Source organism: Tiliqua scincoides, chromosome 2 (genome assembly GCF_035046505.1).
Source record: "Tiliqua scincoides isolate rTilSci1 chromosome 2, rTilSci1.hap2, whole genome shotgun sequence".
Taxonomy (NCBI): domain Eukaryota; kingdom Metazoa; phylum Chordata; class Lepidosauria; order Squamata; family Scincidae; genus Tiliqua; species Tiliqua scincoides.
In genome coordinates this window covers 43,976,283-43,994,234 of record NC_089822.1, presented here as the reverse complement: position 1 = coordinate 43,994,234, position 17,952 = coordinate 43,976,283, and the positions used below count along the sequence as shown (strand labels likewise).

Below are 17,952 nucleotides of genomic sequence, written 5' to 3'. Positions count from 1 at the left end.
CACTAGAGGTTTTGCCCTTGAAGGCAGCGGCCACTCTCCTGGTGCATTTTTTTGTGTTTTCCCCTGTTTTCCTCTTTATATTGAAAATAAAATTTGGTGTCTGCATTTACTTCCTCTGCAGTTGAGCAGACTTTGATCTAACTGTTCTAACAAGTTCAGCAGGCCTGACACCAAATGCCTCTTCTTGTAATTTCTTTCCCCGATCATTTTTGCACTTCTTTTTTGAGCACTAACTACATTTCAATGTCAATTTAGGAAACAGGCATACCAAAAGCAAAGGGCCCCTAACAGCAGTGATATACCAAGTTGCTTTTGCAGATGTAGAATCACACCCACCTTCTAACACCCAATTCTCTCTATTTATGCTCTAAGGATTACATTAGTCATTTTGTCACAGGAGTTAAATTGTTTGTATGTTCTGGTGTACAAAGTTCTTCTTGTTGAAACTCCTTTCCAGGTTTTAACCCTCCATTGCATTGCTATGCTGTATGCTTTCTTTTTCTATCTTTTCAAAAAGTTGATGTTATAAAATGTTTATTGCTAGAATTGGCTGAGTTGACCAAAGGGCCAAAGGCATCAACTGGGGAATTTCTTACTCATTCAATTGGTTTTTTCCCCAAAGAACTGAATGTGATCTATGAAGTTTCTGTAGTCTCATATTAACACCCTGTGACTTATGCAACCTTGTGAAGAATGTATTATTGCTTTACCCTGATGGTCATGTTGAATGGAGTTGGGCCAAAATTGATCCATTTAGGACCCCAGCTGAAAGAGAGTCTTGGATGATAGTTTAAAATCTTTTTTTAAAAATGGACCAGTAAGCTTGGATTTTGTCCATTTAGAAAAAGGTGGTCCAACTTCTGACAGGTGGGAGGCCTCACACCCTTGGTGTCACCCTCTGAGTGCACGGATCCGGAGTAATTGGTGGTGACATGATGACATCACAGTCAATTACTTCCAGGCTCTAAGCCACCAAAGTTGCTCGGCAGGCTTAGGAGGTGGCGGTGAGTGCAGCGGGGATTTCTGATCTCCCTGCCACACTGTTCCAGCTTCTGTTTCTCCAGAGGAGAAGCTGGAACAGTGTGGAAGAGAGATCAAAAAGCCACTGAAGTGGGAGGGAGGAGGCGGTGAGTGGTGGCTGCAATGGAGCTTTCAAGGGCCCTAGGACCACGTGTTGGACCATCCTGATTTAGAAAGTACTCTTATTGCTACTGTGGGATGCTCTTTTTATATCCAGATGTCATGTGTTTACACGACAATTGCCTTTTCAAGACACAGTTTAGTACAGTTGGCCGTCCTTATCAGTGGGTTCAGCACCTGTGGATTTGACCTAACTTGGATGTCATCCTGTGTTGGTGTTCCTCACATGACTTTCAAGCCAATATTCACTATTGCGTTAGACACATGTTTGAGGAAATGTACAATAAAGTTGCATAGCACTAAAAACTTGCTCTCCCACAAATGCAGTCGTGTATTGCTTAACAACAGAGATAAGGACCGGCCCTGTTGTCGTCAAGCAAGGCTTGACGCAATGTGAAGCCTCTGCCTCCTGAGGCTCATCTGAGCTTCCCAGAAGCTTTTTAGGAACAGGAAGATCATATAGATTGTTGTACATATGTGCGCCACTTACCGACGTCTGCTTGCTGCCTCTGCAAAGTTCAGACTGCCGGAATGTCATGAGAGATGTGACTTCTGGTTTCACAGAGGAAACTGGAAATCACGTCTCTCATGCGATTGGCGCAGTCTGAGCCTCGCAGAGGCAGGAAGCAGACGTGCGCTGCCTTTTGGAAGCTCAGATGGGCCTCTGGAGGTGAGAAGAGCAGAGGTTTCCTTGCCTTTGGAGACTTGGAACGCTCCGCGAGAACCACATGACCAGTGGTGGTCGTCACGCATGTGATCTGGCATTGGCCGAAACGTCGCTAAGGTGCATACATCTGTACAACAGAATCTGTATGATCTTCCTGTTCCTAAAATGACCTTTGCAGGCACAGGATTCTTTTGGAACCAATATAAGCTTTTTTTCCCCCCCTAGGGGTAATTGCACATACCAAGCTCCCAATCCACAACAGGAACATGGTAGGATAGGAGGTTAACAATTCCCCCAGTCACAGTCTTAATCAATGAGGACCTACTTTGATTGCTATTTACTGAAGGGAAAACGCAATAGGATTCATCTCCTGTGGATCAAACCATAGTGGGGGTAGAGTCTATCACAATCCTAGTCTCCAGGATTCTCAGTCCATCTGCTCTTAACTAAATTAAAATTGAGCACATCAGGGCTTTTAACTGTTTCAACGTTTTGCATATTTTGGTCTTGGGGTAAGGAAATCGGAACTTGTGAATGTGTTTTTGGGCATGATGTGGTAAGAGAGACAATTTCCTTATCGTAATGGTGATCTTGGTTGCCTTCAGCTACATTTTATGTGCTTGTTTTTGTGTTGAGTAGAATGTACCAACAAGACACAGTTCAGAAATTTAAATGAAGAGAATATAAAGGGTATAATATGGTGTTGAAAAAAGTATGGAATTTCGTGCTTTTAAAGCAGTTGCACTTAACAGTGATTAAAAAAAAGAAGCTATTCTCCTGTAGCCTCGCTCTCTGAACCAGTAAATAATATTGCAATCTCCATAATAGCTGATCGGCATTATGACTGTAGCAATCTTCAGTAAATGTTGGGAAGTGCAAACTAGAGCTTTAAAGAATATTGAAACTTAATAGTGACACACATGGGGTCAGTTGAAGAGTTACATTCTGAGGACCCAACCCACTATGAGTCTTGAGCTGTCATGCAGCTCCTTTCCATCCAGATTGAGAAAAAAAAGTCAATGATCTGGACCATAATACCTTCATGTTTATTTGAATGTGATAATCATCCTGACCAGTCTGCCACTCTGGAGAGAATGGAATTTAAAATGATTTGAGAAGTTTTGACTGAGAGATTTTTTTTTTTTTTGAGGGGGTGGAATTGGGTAGAGAAAAGCAAGTGTTTCTTTACACAGCTCTTAATCTGTGTATGGAACTCTACAGAAAAAGGTAGTCCAGCTGTGGGCAGTCCACATGTCTCCTGTGTGACCCTCAGATACGTCGACTTGGAAGTAATTGGCAATGGTGTGATGACATCACTGCTAATTACTTCCGTGTTCTGAGTTGCCAGATCATTCAATATGCTCGGAACACACGTGGCGGAGCTTTGGTGGGTGTGGGCTTTTTGATCCCTCCACCACGCTGTTCCATATCCAGAGGACAAACTTGAATAGTACAGCAGAGAGATCAAAAAGTCACTGAAGCGGGAGGAGGTGGGGAGGCTGTGTCTGGTCTTTTGTGGGAAGCCAAAAAGGGTCTTGCGGGCCGCATGTGGGACCACCATGCTATAGAACAGGGGTGCCCAAACCCCGGCCCTGGGGCCACATGTGGCCCTCAAGGCCTCTCAATGCGGCCCTCAGGGAGCCCCCAGTCTCCAATGAGCCTCTGGCCCTCCGAAGATTTGTTGGAGCCTGCACTGGCCCGACACAGCTGCTCTCAGCATGAGGGCGACTGTATGACCTCTCGCATGAGCTGTGGGATGAGGGCTTCCTCCACTGCTTGCTGTCTCACGCCTGTGATGCAGTAGCGGCAGCAAAGGAAAGGCCAGCCTTGCTTTGTGCAATGCTTTTTACAGGTCTTGAGCTATTGCAAGACCTTCATTCATTCATATAAGTTGCACCTCTAGTATATTAATTTATGTAAACTTATGTAAATTTATTCAAATTTTAAATGTAAATTAATTCTTTTTTTTCCCCTGGCCCCCGACACAGTGTCAGAGAGATGATGTGGCTTTCCTGCCAAAAACTTTGGACACCCCTGCTATAGAACAAGACTTGATAATGATTGGTAACTTAGGTCCCAATCCTGTCTATCTTTCCAGTGCTGATGCAGCTGTGCCAACAGGGTGTGTGCTGCATTCTACTGTTAGGGGACTGTCACAGAGGCCCCTCAATATAGTGGAATGTTTGTTCCCGTACCTCATCGGTGCTGGACAGTTGGATAGGATTAGCCTTTAGATCGCTTTAAAAGGGGGATTAGACAAATTCCGACAATTGACAAGTCTGACAATGGCTGCTAGCAGTGTGGGGAACTCTAGTTAGTGGCTTGAACTCGAGTTGCAAAAATGCATGATTTTGGGTGACTCGGCGATTCATGAGTCGCACGCCTGGAAGACTGAAAAAGACTTGAGTCAGGGCCTCTCTGACTCGGAACTCATCCCCAAGCACACTCACTCAAGTCTGCCTGTGTCTGGGGGTGTTTGCTTAGTTTTCTCTGCATGGAAAACCTCGTGGGCCATAATTCTGACTGGCAAGCAGCAGGGAGTTCCAGCTGGGAGGCAGGAAAGGGTTAATGTGAACAGGAGGGGGGAGGCAGGCCTGGGCTCTCTTTTCCCATCTCTGATAGGAAGGAAAGGATGATCATTGGAGGGCATTCTCATATTTCCATTGGCTGAGGGAGGGCAGGAGGGGGGAGCCAAGGGAGTTCTTGCCTTCCGATTGTCTTGAAAAGCCCAGGGAGAAAGAGAGGGAAGGAGTTCATAGCGATCATGCTTTGCACAGCATGGCTAGTGGGGAGGGGGACCCTCGCTGAATGACTGGCTGCAGTGGGACTACTACTGAGGAGGGCTGCAAAGGATTGGGTTGTCCTGTTAAGCCTCCCAGCTGCTTCTTATGACCCTACTCCCTCTTGCTGCATCTGTCCCTGCTCTTTCACAGTATCTCCCACCCCTTCCCACCCTGTTTACAAATGGAAGGGGGCAGCAGGGGAGTAGTTTAAGAGAACTCTCACAGAGCCTGGCAGGAGCCCTGTTTTCCCCATGGCTGGCTTTTTAAAGGGGGTGACTCAGCCCAGGGAGAGAGGGGCAGCAGGGAAGGAGTTCATTGCAATCACATTTTGCATGGCATGGCTGGTATGGACTCTCATTGAATAACCTGCTAAATGTGGGACTACTTATGAATAGAGCTGCAAGGATCAGGTCATTCTGGTAAGCCTTGCAACTGCTGTGCATGATCCTCCTTCTTGATCCTCTTACCACTTCCATCCCCTCTCTCTTGCCGTCCCTCCTGGCCTCTTTACAGATGGGCAGTGACAGCAGGAGAGTTAAGTAAAGAGAACTCCAACAGCAGCCCTGTTTTTTCTGTGGTGGGCTTTTTGGGGAGGGTGACTCAACTTGAGCTCATTAGAGTCACTAAAGGTTGACTCAGAGACTCAGAATGTGCCCCTGTTATGATTCTTTTTCAAGTCGAGTCGGGGTCGTGACTCAGAGATTCGACTCGAGTCAAACCATGCTGGGTTTTCCCATCCCTGGCTACTTGTTATGAGAGCTGTATGCTACTTTCAGGTTCAGCAGCATCCGCATGCCTCTGAATACAAGCTGTAGCGTAGCAATGGCCTTCTTGCCTTCAGCTCTTGCTTCATCTCAAACTTGTCAGGCTTTTCAAATGTATTTGGTGGCCACTCAAGTAAAGAGGATGCTGGGCTAGGTGGGCATTTGGCCTGATCTGAAAGGGCTCTTCTCATGCCCTTACAATTTGCTTTCTCTCTACGGTGAGTGTGATGGTGTGTGTATGTGTTGTGAGTGAGCATAAGAGAGTCTCGTACAAGGTTGCAGATTTCCCCAGGGATCTAATGCCTGAACAGGCCCAATGTTGTGTTCTGCTCCATCCTATTATAAACCCAGCCTAGTGTGAAGAAAAGATGATCTGTGCACTTCCGAGAGACACAATAAAGGAGTACTCCTTCTAACAAAGTGCATTATATTGTTGTTATCTGTAGCTTAGGCTGCTTTGAGCCACAGCGTGACCCTGAAAACTTACTGCCTAATAAGCAAATTATGGTGAATTAAGAGGTGCTTCAGATTTAGTGAAGGTGCAAGAAGGAGCATGAAAGGAGCTCAAAATTGATGCTAGCCTATACAGGAAAAAATAATTAAGGAAGCTTAATGTATCCCGTGAGTCACTGTTTTTTCAATGAAGAAAGAGTGAAAGCTGTGGAAAAGCATTTAGTGATGACCTTCATTGAATAACACCAGTTATCTGTGGCAGTTTCAAATGCCCGAAGGAACTGTGCATCATTGATAAAATGAAGATAGATTGGCAAGCACAGTAGTTAAGAGTTGGGTATATCTTCTTCCAGTTTACCCACCCGCTTGTTTTGTGGGTAGCAGTGTACATTGCTGGACAGTGGGGTGAGGTGTCCAGGAAAGGCTACAGATATTTTGTAGAGCCAGGCTGAAAATACTGCTTCCAAACTATCCCTGAGATAGTGCAGATGCCCTGGCACTAACCCCACTGGCAATCCTGGCCCCTGTGCTGCCCAGGGCCAGGACCGCAGAATTCCTCACCCAACCAAAGAGAATGCCACCTTCCCCCCCTGAACCATCGCATCTGAAGGCTCCAGAAGGCCTAAAATATCACTTCCGCTTTTCAGGAGGAAAACCAGAAGTGGGATTTAAAGACCCTCCAGAGCCCTTAGAAGTCCTTCAGAGGACCAGGGAGAGTGCGTGCAGCCTGCTTGGCCCTCTGACAGCCTCCATACAGGGCTGAGAAAGGTGTTGGGGAGTGAGGAAAGTGACGCTGCCTCCACAGGTATGGTACCCCTGAGCATTTGCTCCCCTTGACCCCTAAGTGCTCTAGCCAAAGGAACTTCCCAGTAGCCAAGCTCAACATGCATGCTCCCTGAACACACCTCAGTTATTTAAATGTTAGACTCTGAGGAAACTTTCCCCCTAACTTCCAGTCCTAAAAAGGTCACCACATTCTCTTAGCCTGCCTTCTCTTACTGGTCTACCCAGAGTAAAAGAGGATTGCAGTTGTTTTCCTGTTTAGACTAAAAAAGTTAATGGACCTGGCAGGCTGGTAGTGTTGATTGTAGTGCTTGCTGAAACTTTCTGCTGATGTTTTCCATACCAATAGCAAGCATAGGCTGTTTCTACAACCTCATTAGTCTCTTGGTCCTTCTATAAGCGAGCTCCATAGATCCTAATTTGTAGAAGGTTGGACGGTGCTGTGAAATGGAAGCATGTGACATTGTTACCAGCCTAGGTCAGAGAGGTGGAATGGCAGAATTGTCACTTGTAGGCAGTTGGCGTTCTGTGTCCAATCTTTCTCCGTGGTCTATAGGTCAGAGTGAGACACTGAAATCCTTGATCTCGACTACTGAAAACAGATGGGTAATCAGGGTCTAACTACACAGTACGTTAAATACATATTTTCATTGCTATGTGTTCTTTTAAAAAAAAATAGTAGGCACAGTCAGGTCCAGTCTGTACTGGGACCATTATGCAAAGTGAAGGGTTTTGACCCTTTTCCTCACAAGGCACTTCTACTCCCGCCCTCCCCCATTTGTCCTCTTGGGGCAAGAAGCACTGGTGGGGCTTTGCTGGAGAACATGGTGGAGCAGGAAGGGCTAAACCCTCCCTCTCTTTGCATGGTGCCCTGTGATGTGGCGGTGCCATTGTTCAGCTCTCCGGGGTGCTGCCATGTTGAATCTCACGAGATCTTGCATGATTCTTGCATTATTCAAGATGGTGGCGCCCTGGAGAGCCCTGGTGTGCTCCTGTGAATTTGCCATGACACCTTTGAGTGCCGCGGCGCACAGTTTGGGAACCACTGATGTACGCATTGCAATAAAACTCTCCTCCCTGTACTCCACCATCTCAATCAGGGTCAGGGCTGCCAGGGTTCCTAACTAGAAAAACAAAACTGAGCCTATCTTCGCGGATGGCGTGCTTAACGTAACATGTACTTTGGCCCTTCTTTTTATTCACTGTCTTTCACTTTATTTGAAATGGGACTGTGCATAAAACCTCCATTTACGGATAAAGTTTTTTTTTTTTAAATTGGACTTTAATGATGAGACTGCTAGTCAGCAAAGTCGCAGAGGCTCTTATGAAACTTTTTAATGCAGTGAAATGAATCCACTGTCATATTTATTTTTTTTAAAGACAACTACAGAAGATTTTTATGAAGCTCTACCAGAGGCACATCATTAGTGTCTCTTCAAGTAGCAGCCTGAATTCAACTGGATATAGTCTGAGAGAGGGACAAATAAACAGCTCCACTTTTGTTTAATAGCCTGAGCGAGTCCATTAAACTGTTTTGGAGGAAACAAATGTTGGACTATGATCACCAAGTGTTCATTTGTGCTTCCTTCTCGCATTGTTTTACCTTCTGAGGAACTTGACTGCTCAGCTTAGATGCACAGAGCAGAGTGGAATTAATTTTTCAGCCTGCCTTTATGTTACATTTTATTATAAGGCTTCCAGCTTTTAAAAAAACTGCATGAATGCGCACAATTGAATTGTTTATTATTTATGCCACCGTCGTGCTCAAAGCCTCCAGCTGGGCCTCTGCCCCCATTGTACTCCTCTCTTTTTTTGTAGAAAATATTGCTTGGGATAGCAGTGCTCTGTAGTCAACGCATAAAAAATTCATTTTGGGCAGAGCTGGCAAACCTTTGCCTCAGATTATTTTGCATTTATGTCTGTATTTCGAGCTCTTCATTATGATTGAGGGGAATTGCTACGACTTCAGAGACCTTTCTCTAGAAAATGGTTCTTCAGAGAAGGACACCTGGGTACCGAAAGGAGAGCTAAAACTCATCCTTCCTAGTGAAGGGAAAGGGCTGCGTATTTAATGAAGGCGTCATGGCTGTGTTCCAAAGTTCTTTCCAAAATGTCACGGGGCTGCTGCTAAAGCGTTTTGCCACAAAAGCAACTTTGAAAGACTTGACAGGCGCCAGGGTCAGATATTTATGGAAGATATTGTGCCCCTGCTATTTGTAAATATCAACGTCTTCAAAGTGAGAAGGGTATTCAAAGAGAGGTGTAGTATGTGTGAACTAATCCAGTGCCTGTCTCAGTTTGTCAAAAGGAAGAATGCCCAGCTTAAACCTAGTCCTGGTTACTAGTCCTCCGTGGACAGCCAAATGCATGAAGGCAATTAAGAGCATACTGGCTAATCACACCTCCTGCGCTGGCACACCTCCTGACTATGTTTTCCCCAATATAACCCCACCCCACCCCAAAACACTCATCTGCCAAGACAGGTGTTGTTGAATGTAGGCAAAGAGTTCTTTCCATGATCAAAAATTCTGGTTAGCTAGGTATACTCTACTCCATCCCCTCAGTCTGGTCCCAGGGTGGCAAGTCTGCATCGTAAGGGCTGGAGATTGCCGTGACAGTGGTGTGGGATGATTAATAAGAGTGCAGTCCTAACCAACTTTCCAGCACTGGCATAGCTGTGCCAGTGGGGCATCTGTTGTATCCTGCAGTTGGGGGGGAGTCATGGAAGCCTCCTTAAGGTAAGGCAGTGTTTGTTCCCTTACCTTGGAGTTGCATTACCCACACCTTGGTGCTGGAAAGTTGATTAGTATTGCACCCTAAGGCATTGGAACACTAGCCTTGCTATGCACCAGAAAGTATTTCTTGCTCTCAATCTATTACCGGGGATCCTGGATTTCACAGAGGTGCCTCCTCCTTTTTTATTCTTGCTTCCCTCTGTCTTATGCTAACCAGAGGTCATTAGAAGAGTGGTCTCTTTCTGGTCCTTCTCTTCGCCTTTGAGTTTGGTCTCTCCTTTCCTTTCCACAGTGGCCTGGATCTTCCCAGGTGATCCTCTCTTTATCCAGTCTTAGAACTGAGGCAGTTGATGGGGCCTCTTCGCCTCTCCTGCCCATTTTTGTCCCTCTCCTTCCACCTTCAGGTCACAGGGCTCCTACTGTCTCTTCTGTCCAATCTTGCTGCCACACTCCTCATCCTTTTCCTCTTCACCTGGCCTCTGTGGGCTCCCTCTGTGCCCTTTCTTCGCGAACCCTGACCTCTTCTGTCACTCTTCTATCCTCATACTGTAGCGCCAGTTCCTTCCACCTTTCTCTTGTCCTCATTCTTCCTCTTCGCCTCTCCATCTCACTGAGTGTCTCATTCTGACCCAATCTTTCCACTTCTCCTTGCTTCCCCGTCTCTTGTTTTCTTTCCTCCACCCCCCCCCCCCCGGCCTGCCTGGCCTGGAAATATTTTCACTCATTGTACGGCACCAGCCACTTCAGGCAGCCACACCAACATTCTTAATTATGAGGAGAACTCATCATGCATTCAGTGCTCTCTGCAGGCAAGCCATAAGCATGAACTGTATGGGCATGACCAGAAACTGCAGTTGTGTAAGAGCATGACCGGTTATCACTCTCTCTGTATGTTGGGCCTCCACAGAAGGCTAACTCCTGAACAAGCCTCATGAGAGAGAGAGAGGGTGGGAGGCAGTACTTCGTTCTCTGTTATCTCCTACACCTACATGAAGCGGTTTCACTTCTCCCTTAGCTCTGCTTTTGCCATTTCTAGTTATCAGTATCAGCAGCTTCTGTGAAAACGTTCATATGGAGTGCATGTTTCTTAGTAGGACAGAGAACAGTTTGGGCCCCCAGGGCTTTGGCTTAAGTTGGACATTTCCTAGCCAGGTTATATAAACATCTTAGAAGTTATCTGAGGTGGGCTGCTGCCAGTATGCATCTTCTTTCAAGGACCTCACATTAGAGCAGCACATGGTTACTTTCTCTTGTCCTCATTCTTCGTCTTCGCCTCTCCATCTCTCTGAGTGTCTCATTCTGACTCAAAATCATTGAGTCAGATTTTGTGTGTTTTGTCCCAAGAGCTTTCTGAATCATCCTGGTTTTTCTGAATGCTTGGTTTATTTTATCTCTAAATGCTTTTGCATTAGTGCCTGCTGGAGAGTTTCCAGGGGATCTTTCGGTCACTGGGTGGGGCTGGAAGATCAACCTGAATTTTCCTTTAGAACAGGTGTGCCTAGTTTGACTAATGAGGCTGCATTCCAGAGTACTGGTACTGAGGTACTGTTAGGAAGTATAGGCAATTAGGAATTAACAATGTAAGATGAAGACTTACAGCAGTAGACTTGTTGCTGTTGGTTGACCTTGCTGGAAACTCTGGCTTGTTATTCCTCTTGATCCCATTGACTAGGAGAAATAAAGCCATAGCTCTCAGAAACCACAGCTCTCAGGCCAAGCCAGGTTCTAAGCTTGCTTGGAAGCTGGACTCTTCCATTTTTTAATTTGTGCAGGTACTATCTTTTGCCATTGCCACCGTTACAAGTACCAGCACAGTTATGCACTGAGCCCCAACAGTTGGGGCCCTGTTTTGCACCTTCCATCCCAAATTGTTTCTCTTTTGAACGGTTAGGCAGCTGCAGTCCCACATCTGAACCATGGATACACCACTACCCCAGCCATTGGCACTTCCAGTGGTGTCAGGCTAGGCAGGACAGTGTCCTGCGGTCACTGTGGCACTTTGGGTCCACTGCTTACCACTAGTGCCATCCAGTGCCACTGGATGAAAAGTGCTTCTCAGAAGCCTTGATTGTAGAGAACTGCCAATTTCTGCAAACCCTTTCAGTTGTCATTTATCTCATAAAAACATAAGAACAGCCCCACTGGATCAGGCCATTGGCCCATCTAGCCCAGCTTCCTGTCTCTCACAGTGGCCCACCAAATGCCCCAGGGAGCACACCAGATAACAAGAGACCTCATCCTGGTGCCCTCCCTTGCATCTGGCCTTCTGACATAGCCCATTTCTAAAATCAGGATGTTGCACATGCACATCATGACTTGTAACCAATAATGGATTTTTCCTCCAGAAACTTGTCCAATCCCCTTTTAAAGGCACCCAGGCCAGACGCCATCACCACATCCTGTGGCAAGGAGTTCCACAGACCAACCGCATGCTGAGTAAAGAAATATTTTCTTTTGTCTGTCCTAACTCTCCCAACACTCAATTTTAGTGGATGTCCCCTGGTTCTGGTGTTATGTGAGAGTGTAAAGAGCATCTCTCTATCCACTCTCCATCACCTGCATAATTTTGTATGTCTCAATCATGTCCCCCCTCAAGCATCTCTTTTCTAGGCTGAAGAGGCCCAAACGCCGTAGCCTTTCCTCATAAGGAAGGTGTCCCAGCCCAGTAATCATCTTAGTTGCTCTTTTTTGCACCTTTTCCATTTCCACTATGTCTTTTTTGAGATGCGGCGACCAGAACTGGACACAATACTCCAGGTGTGGCCTTACCATCGATTTGTACAACGGCATTATAATATTAGCCGTTTTGTTCTCAATACCTTTTCTAATGATCCCAAGTATAGAATTGGCCTTCTTCACTGCCGCCGCACATTGGGTCGACACTTTCATCGACCTGTCCACCACCACCCCAAGATCTCTCTCCTGATCTGTCACAGACAGCTCAGAACCCATCAGCCTATATCTAAAGTTTTGATTTTTTGCCTCAGTGTGCATGACTTTACACTTACTGACATTGAAGCGCATCTGCCATTTTGCTGCCCATTCTGCCAGTCTGGAGAGATCCTTCTCCTCACAATCACTTCTGGTCTTCACCACTCGGAAGAGTTTGGTGTCGTCTGCAAACTTTGCAACCTCACTGCTCACCCCTGTCTCCAGGTCATTTATGAAAAAGCTGAAAAGCGCCGGTCCCAGGACATATCCTTGGGGCACACCACTTTTCACTTCTCTCCATTGTGAAAATTGCCCATTGACGCCCACTCTCTGCTTGCTGGCCTTCAACCAGTTCTCAATCCATGAGAGGACCTGTCCTCTAATTCCCTGATTGTGGAGTTTTTTTTAGTAGCCTTTGGTGAGGGACCGTGTTGAACACCTTGCTTTGTAACTGAATAAGGTTGGGTAAATATGGAGAGACTAGCAGATGGCAGTGGTGATGTTCCCCTGGCTTGGCTAGCAGATGGCAGTGGTGGAGATGCTCCCCTAGCTTGGTCCTTCCTACATTTTGCAGAACTCTAGGGAGGGGTGGGGAATCAGCTTCTTTCCTATAAATTATCCAGTAATGCTTAGAAAAACCCAGTCACTTCCAAGTTGAGTTGTACAGGTTTCACCTATCACTACCTAAACCTGTACTTATCTCATGGAGTTATATATAAGTATCAGGGATAAATGAAGGACAGTTTTCTTAGGAAAGTGTTCTGAAATCTGAACACCTCTATTCAGCTGTATTTTCGATCCACATTGTGCAAATATTTTAAGAAAGCATTTTTTAAATTCTTGATATTTATATACTATTATTATTAGTGTGATTAACCAAAAATCTCCCTAATTTACTATTTGAGAAAGGAATTGCATTTTGCAGGTTTCATGCCCTGTTAATAGGGGTAAAAGCTATTATTTAGAAAACTGTTGGCAATTCCAAACTCTGTATGTGTATCTTATTTAAAGAGAAATGTAGCATTAGCTACATTTTGTACAAAAGGGATATCTTAAGCAGCCTCTTTGATTGGCTTTAAAATGAACCTCCTTTATTCAGAAAGATCAATTGTTTTATATCCAGTAAGTTGTTTTGCAGGCAAATATATGTAGCTCTTAATGCTTAGTAATAAATGGCTGTATTTAATGGTTTTTAGGCAAGGGGTTTTTTTTGGTGTGTTTTTGATCTTCTTGTTACATGAGATCTGTTTTTTGGATAATTATACAGTATTTTTTAACGCATTCTCTCTTACAGCTTTTGATGAATTTTGTAATGTAATTGTGGGTGCATTATTGATGAAATAATTGAGGTGATCAATAGGCTGCTGTATTCAAGATTAACAGGGAAAGAGAAGGCAGCAACCAACAGGTGAAATTAAAATGATTGCTTTTTACAGTCAATCTTCAGTGCCAGGTAGGTTAATTGTAAAGTAATTTGAATTTCCAGAAAGCGAGTGTGGCTTTCAGACACAAGCTGACTTTGAGTGCCTTTTTTTGGAAGATGAAATTGAAACTCATACATAGACTTAAAAATTTACTCCAGTCACACACCTTTGAAATTAGATTTCCTAGCTGAATTCTACAGAAAGAATGGGTATCCTCTCCACCAGTTGGCATAATCACGTTACAATGTAGAATCATTTGCCCGTATTATTCTTTGGAACAATGTTCATAGTTTGCCATAAAAAGGCCTATTGCCCTGATCCAGGGATCTTTTGTAAGTTCAAGTATCTGATAAGCATATTGAACAGCACTACCAACAAATTTTTCTTGTTTCCTTCTCAGTGTATGTTCATTCCAAAAGCTGCACATACAGAGCAACATCATCTGTTGGAGTAAATTGGAAATTGCTTGTTCAGAACTCCTATGTGTACATCAGAAAGAGTGCACAAAACTTGGATTGAGATATGAGTACTGTTTAGAGCTGGGGTGCCAAAGTTCTTTCGTACAGTGGGCCAAATAGCATTCATGGGGATCCTGGGGATTGCATTGCTGCATTCCCCCCTCCCCCCCGCAACAACTTACTGTGGCTCCTGAACTCCATGAGAGTTTGGGAACTGCAGCTCTAAAGGTATGAACAATGTATTATCTTTTTATTAAGGAATAAGGTTTTTTTTTTCTTTTTCCTTACTTCTGCTGGGGAAAAAAAAGAAAGAAAACTGACTTGTATAACTTATTTTAAACAGTCATAGGATGATGTCTTTTATTGAGTCAGACTCTTGGCATATCAAGCTCAGTCTTGTTGACTGGGAGTAACTCCCCATGGATTTTCCCCCTGCTCTACCTAAAAATGCTGGGTATTGAATGTGGACCTTCTGCATGCACAGTCTGTGCATTACCATTGAACTACAGCCTCCTCCCTATTGGCCTCTTGTTATTTTTAATTGTTCCTTTGGTAGCCTCAGAAGGAAATACCTTTTTCTCTCTTGTTAACTGAGAACCTCACAAAGGATATCCGGTCTTCTTGTGTTTCAAAGTACATGTGTTTTTGGCTCTTATTTGTGAAAGAGGAAGGAGATTGTTTATAAGGATTTCTTCATGGTGATTTCTTTCCTGTTTTGCTGTGTCAGAAACCACCCACCTGACTTGTTTAACATAGAACCTCACAAGTTCTGTGTTTTAAAATAATTCATCCCTCTGGGCTACACATCTGAGAGATTGTGCCAGCCTCCATGATAAAGAGCAGCTGAGAGAAAATCTTTCAGTTATATACAGTGGTTCTCAAACTGTGGGGTCAGGATCTACCAGTGGGTCATGGCCCAATATTTGGTGGGTCATGAAATTGACAGGGCAGATTAGGCTATGTGCATCAAGGGTTAAACCAGCTGCTACTTGGAGGGGGCACTGCTGCCCAATCACTGTTATAGCCACACCCCTTGGCATTCATAAATCAGGCAGTAGCCTTTCTCTTGAGAAGGAGGTCTGCCCCTCCTTCATCCAATGAAGGAAGTCATTGGATGAACATAGAGCTCAACAAATGTCCAGTCAACGTAAAAAGATTTAAAACAGTCAGAAGATTTAAAACAGAGGCTTGAGCGGATGGTAAAGTGAAACACATTTTTTAAGGCTCATAAAGCTAGATGGGTCCCCACAGAGTGTCATTTTAAAAAGTGGGTCCTGGTGCTAAAAAGTTTGGGAACCACTGGTATTTGATGAAGTCTGATGTATGCACTCTATTCTCACCCTTTCTGAGCTCTGGGCTTTTCGGCCTCCTTGTACCCACTCCTATCCAGATGAGTCATGTTGCAGAGGTCAAGCCATGTGAGAATTTGGATAAGCTACAGTTTAATACAAAGCAGTTAAATCAAATAAGGTTTTTTTTTAAAAAAAATTAATAAAACACAGAAAAGCACAGATATTAGTCCAAATAGAGAATTCAGAAAGGCTGATAAAAAGGGGTAAAATTTCTAACACTTCTGATCTAACTCTGTGTTGATCATACCTTGAAGAACTGAACCAAAGATTAAACCTAAACTAAGATTCAGATGCTCTCTGAACAGCATATTTCCCCAGCTAAGGGGTGTCTGACTATGCCCCTTTCCCTAGAGGCAAAGTCTTTTCAGAAAGACATTCTCAGGCAATTCCCCCCACCCCCCATAGTTCTTGGGGTCAATAACCAGTGAAAAAGTGGAATTCAGAAGAGTGTATGCTGTTTACTCAAAGCAGATGAGACCATAAGATAATATTAACATAGATCCAGAGAGGCTGGTGTTTAATAATTGCACCTTTCTAATGACTTATGCTGTCTGTCATTTGCAAAAGGATGTGCAGAAATATGTAGAACATGGCCTTATACGGTGGCTTTGCAAGACAGGAAAAGGGTGGGAGGGAGGGAGAAAAGATGGGAGATGCAGAAAAGTGATAACCCGGTTTCCTGTATTTCTCTTTCCCCTTTGAAAGTTTTGTGTTAGTTGCTAAATAAATATCCTTCACTATTTCTTCCCTATCTCCTGTTGTGGTGTGTTTTGCCATTGATTTTGTTGAGGATCAGCCTATGAGCTTAAGTAGAAGAGTAGTGCTTGCCATGCTGTTAGTGAAATCAGCAATTTACTATTAGTTGAAAGAAGATTGATGTCAAAAGTTTGCTTTCTAAATGGTTCAGAGAAGTTCAGTGAGGATCAGGCTGCTGTCTTTTAGGCAGAGGAAACATAGTGTAAAATAATAGATATTGGTCGTGATCTAGCTTTCTAAGCAGGTCTAGGAGTTTCCTCAGAAGAGTTGTTACACGTTGTGATTAAGCCAAGGTTTGAATCCAAAACTGTACATTGGACAAACCTTTTTGAATGGTGGCACAAGTCAAATCCAAAGTATTCTGTACTATCAGTCTAGTGTAGACTATAATAGAGATGGAGCAGAATTCCATGTTTTGTGACTGTTTTGTCCCTAGCTTGCTAAGCCAAGACACGTGACACAGGATCATCTTGGTCTGACTTTTTACCCTAACCACTGTTCTTGTGGTTACCGCAAACTTCCACTACAGCAGTCATTCCTCAGGTAGATCTATGTTCTACATCTGTAGGTGCTAGAGAAAGTGTGAGCTGACTTAGGATTTTGTTTGTAACTTGATTGGGCTTACTAATAGTGAGCTGACCTGCCCAGCTGTTTCCTGTGTAGCAGCTGTGTGGACTATAACTTCCCCTGGCATCTTCCCAATACAGTTTGAGCAGAATGTGGCACTCAGTTCCTTTGTTTTTCCATTTGCCTTGCTGGGGCTATGTATTCAAGTTTCTTAAAGTACATTGCAAGATCGTATGGTCTGCAGGCCCCTGCCTGTTCCTCCATGTCATAAAAAAGGAATGGGATGAGCTCAGGTCCTCCATACCCACCAATATGTTTGGGTGTTCCTTAAGTTGTTGGGGTGTAGCGAAGGACTTGTTCCCTGGAGCCAGGAGTCACTGGAGGGGCCTCAGAGTCCTTATGACAGGGGATTGCTCCATTCTTGTCCTCCACCACCCAATGGGAACCTATTGGCCTCCTTGGGTGGAGTGAGACATCCTGAGTAGGGAGCTCCTTGGCTGCTCTCCACCAGCTAGCCTCATCACAGGCACCCAACCCCTTTTTAAACTCCCTAGTCATCCTTACCACTCCTGGTCCTACCTTTCTTTGCCCCAGTTCTTTCCCTGCATTGCCCTCCCCTGGTTTCCCTTATTCCCATTTTGCCTTCTCTTCTTTCTCCAAGGGAGGTCCAAGAGCTCTTAGTTCTGAGCCGCTGTAGAGGATGTGGCCAGTGGCATTGTGGAGGTTGCTACTGGGAGCACCTGCACCTGTGTGAAAGCTGCTTCCAGAGAACAGGCACTAGGTTGTTCCAGCAAGTGTTTGAGTGCCCCTACTCGGCTGCCCACTTCCGCCGAGCAGGCTTCCCCATGGGAAGCTACCAATAAGACACACAGAGGAGCAGAAGCTTGGTTAAGGTTTCAAAATAAATATTTACTTAAAGTTCATAGTAGATTACACATATTTTCTGATTAGAATCAGAGGCTCTAAAACTTTAGGAATAGGAAACCCTAAAGCTGTTTCCTTTGTGTGCAGCTATGATGAGAGTGCGCCTGTGAACAAAGAGCTCTAACAGTGCACATCCCTTTCCTTTGGAGTCTGCAGAGAAAAAGGAGGGGAGGAAGGAAATGGTTGAGGGACAACTACAGAGAGGACAAGTAGAT

At 44.6% G+C, this 17,952-nt stretch overlaps 1 protein-coding gene across 1 annotated transcript in view; it reads left to right on the top strand.

The window, feature by feature from the left end:
- The window catches only part of ST8SIA4 (ST8 alpha-N-acetyl-neuraminide alpha-2,8-sialyltransferase 4), a 97,206-nt gene that overhangs the window by 37,358 nt on the left and 41,896 nt on the right, over positions 1-17,952 (top strand). The window lies entirely within an intron of this gene.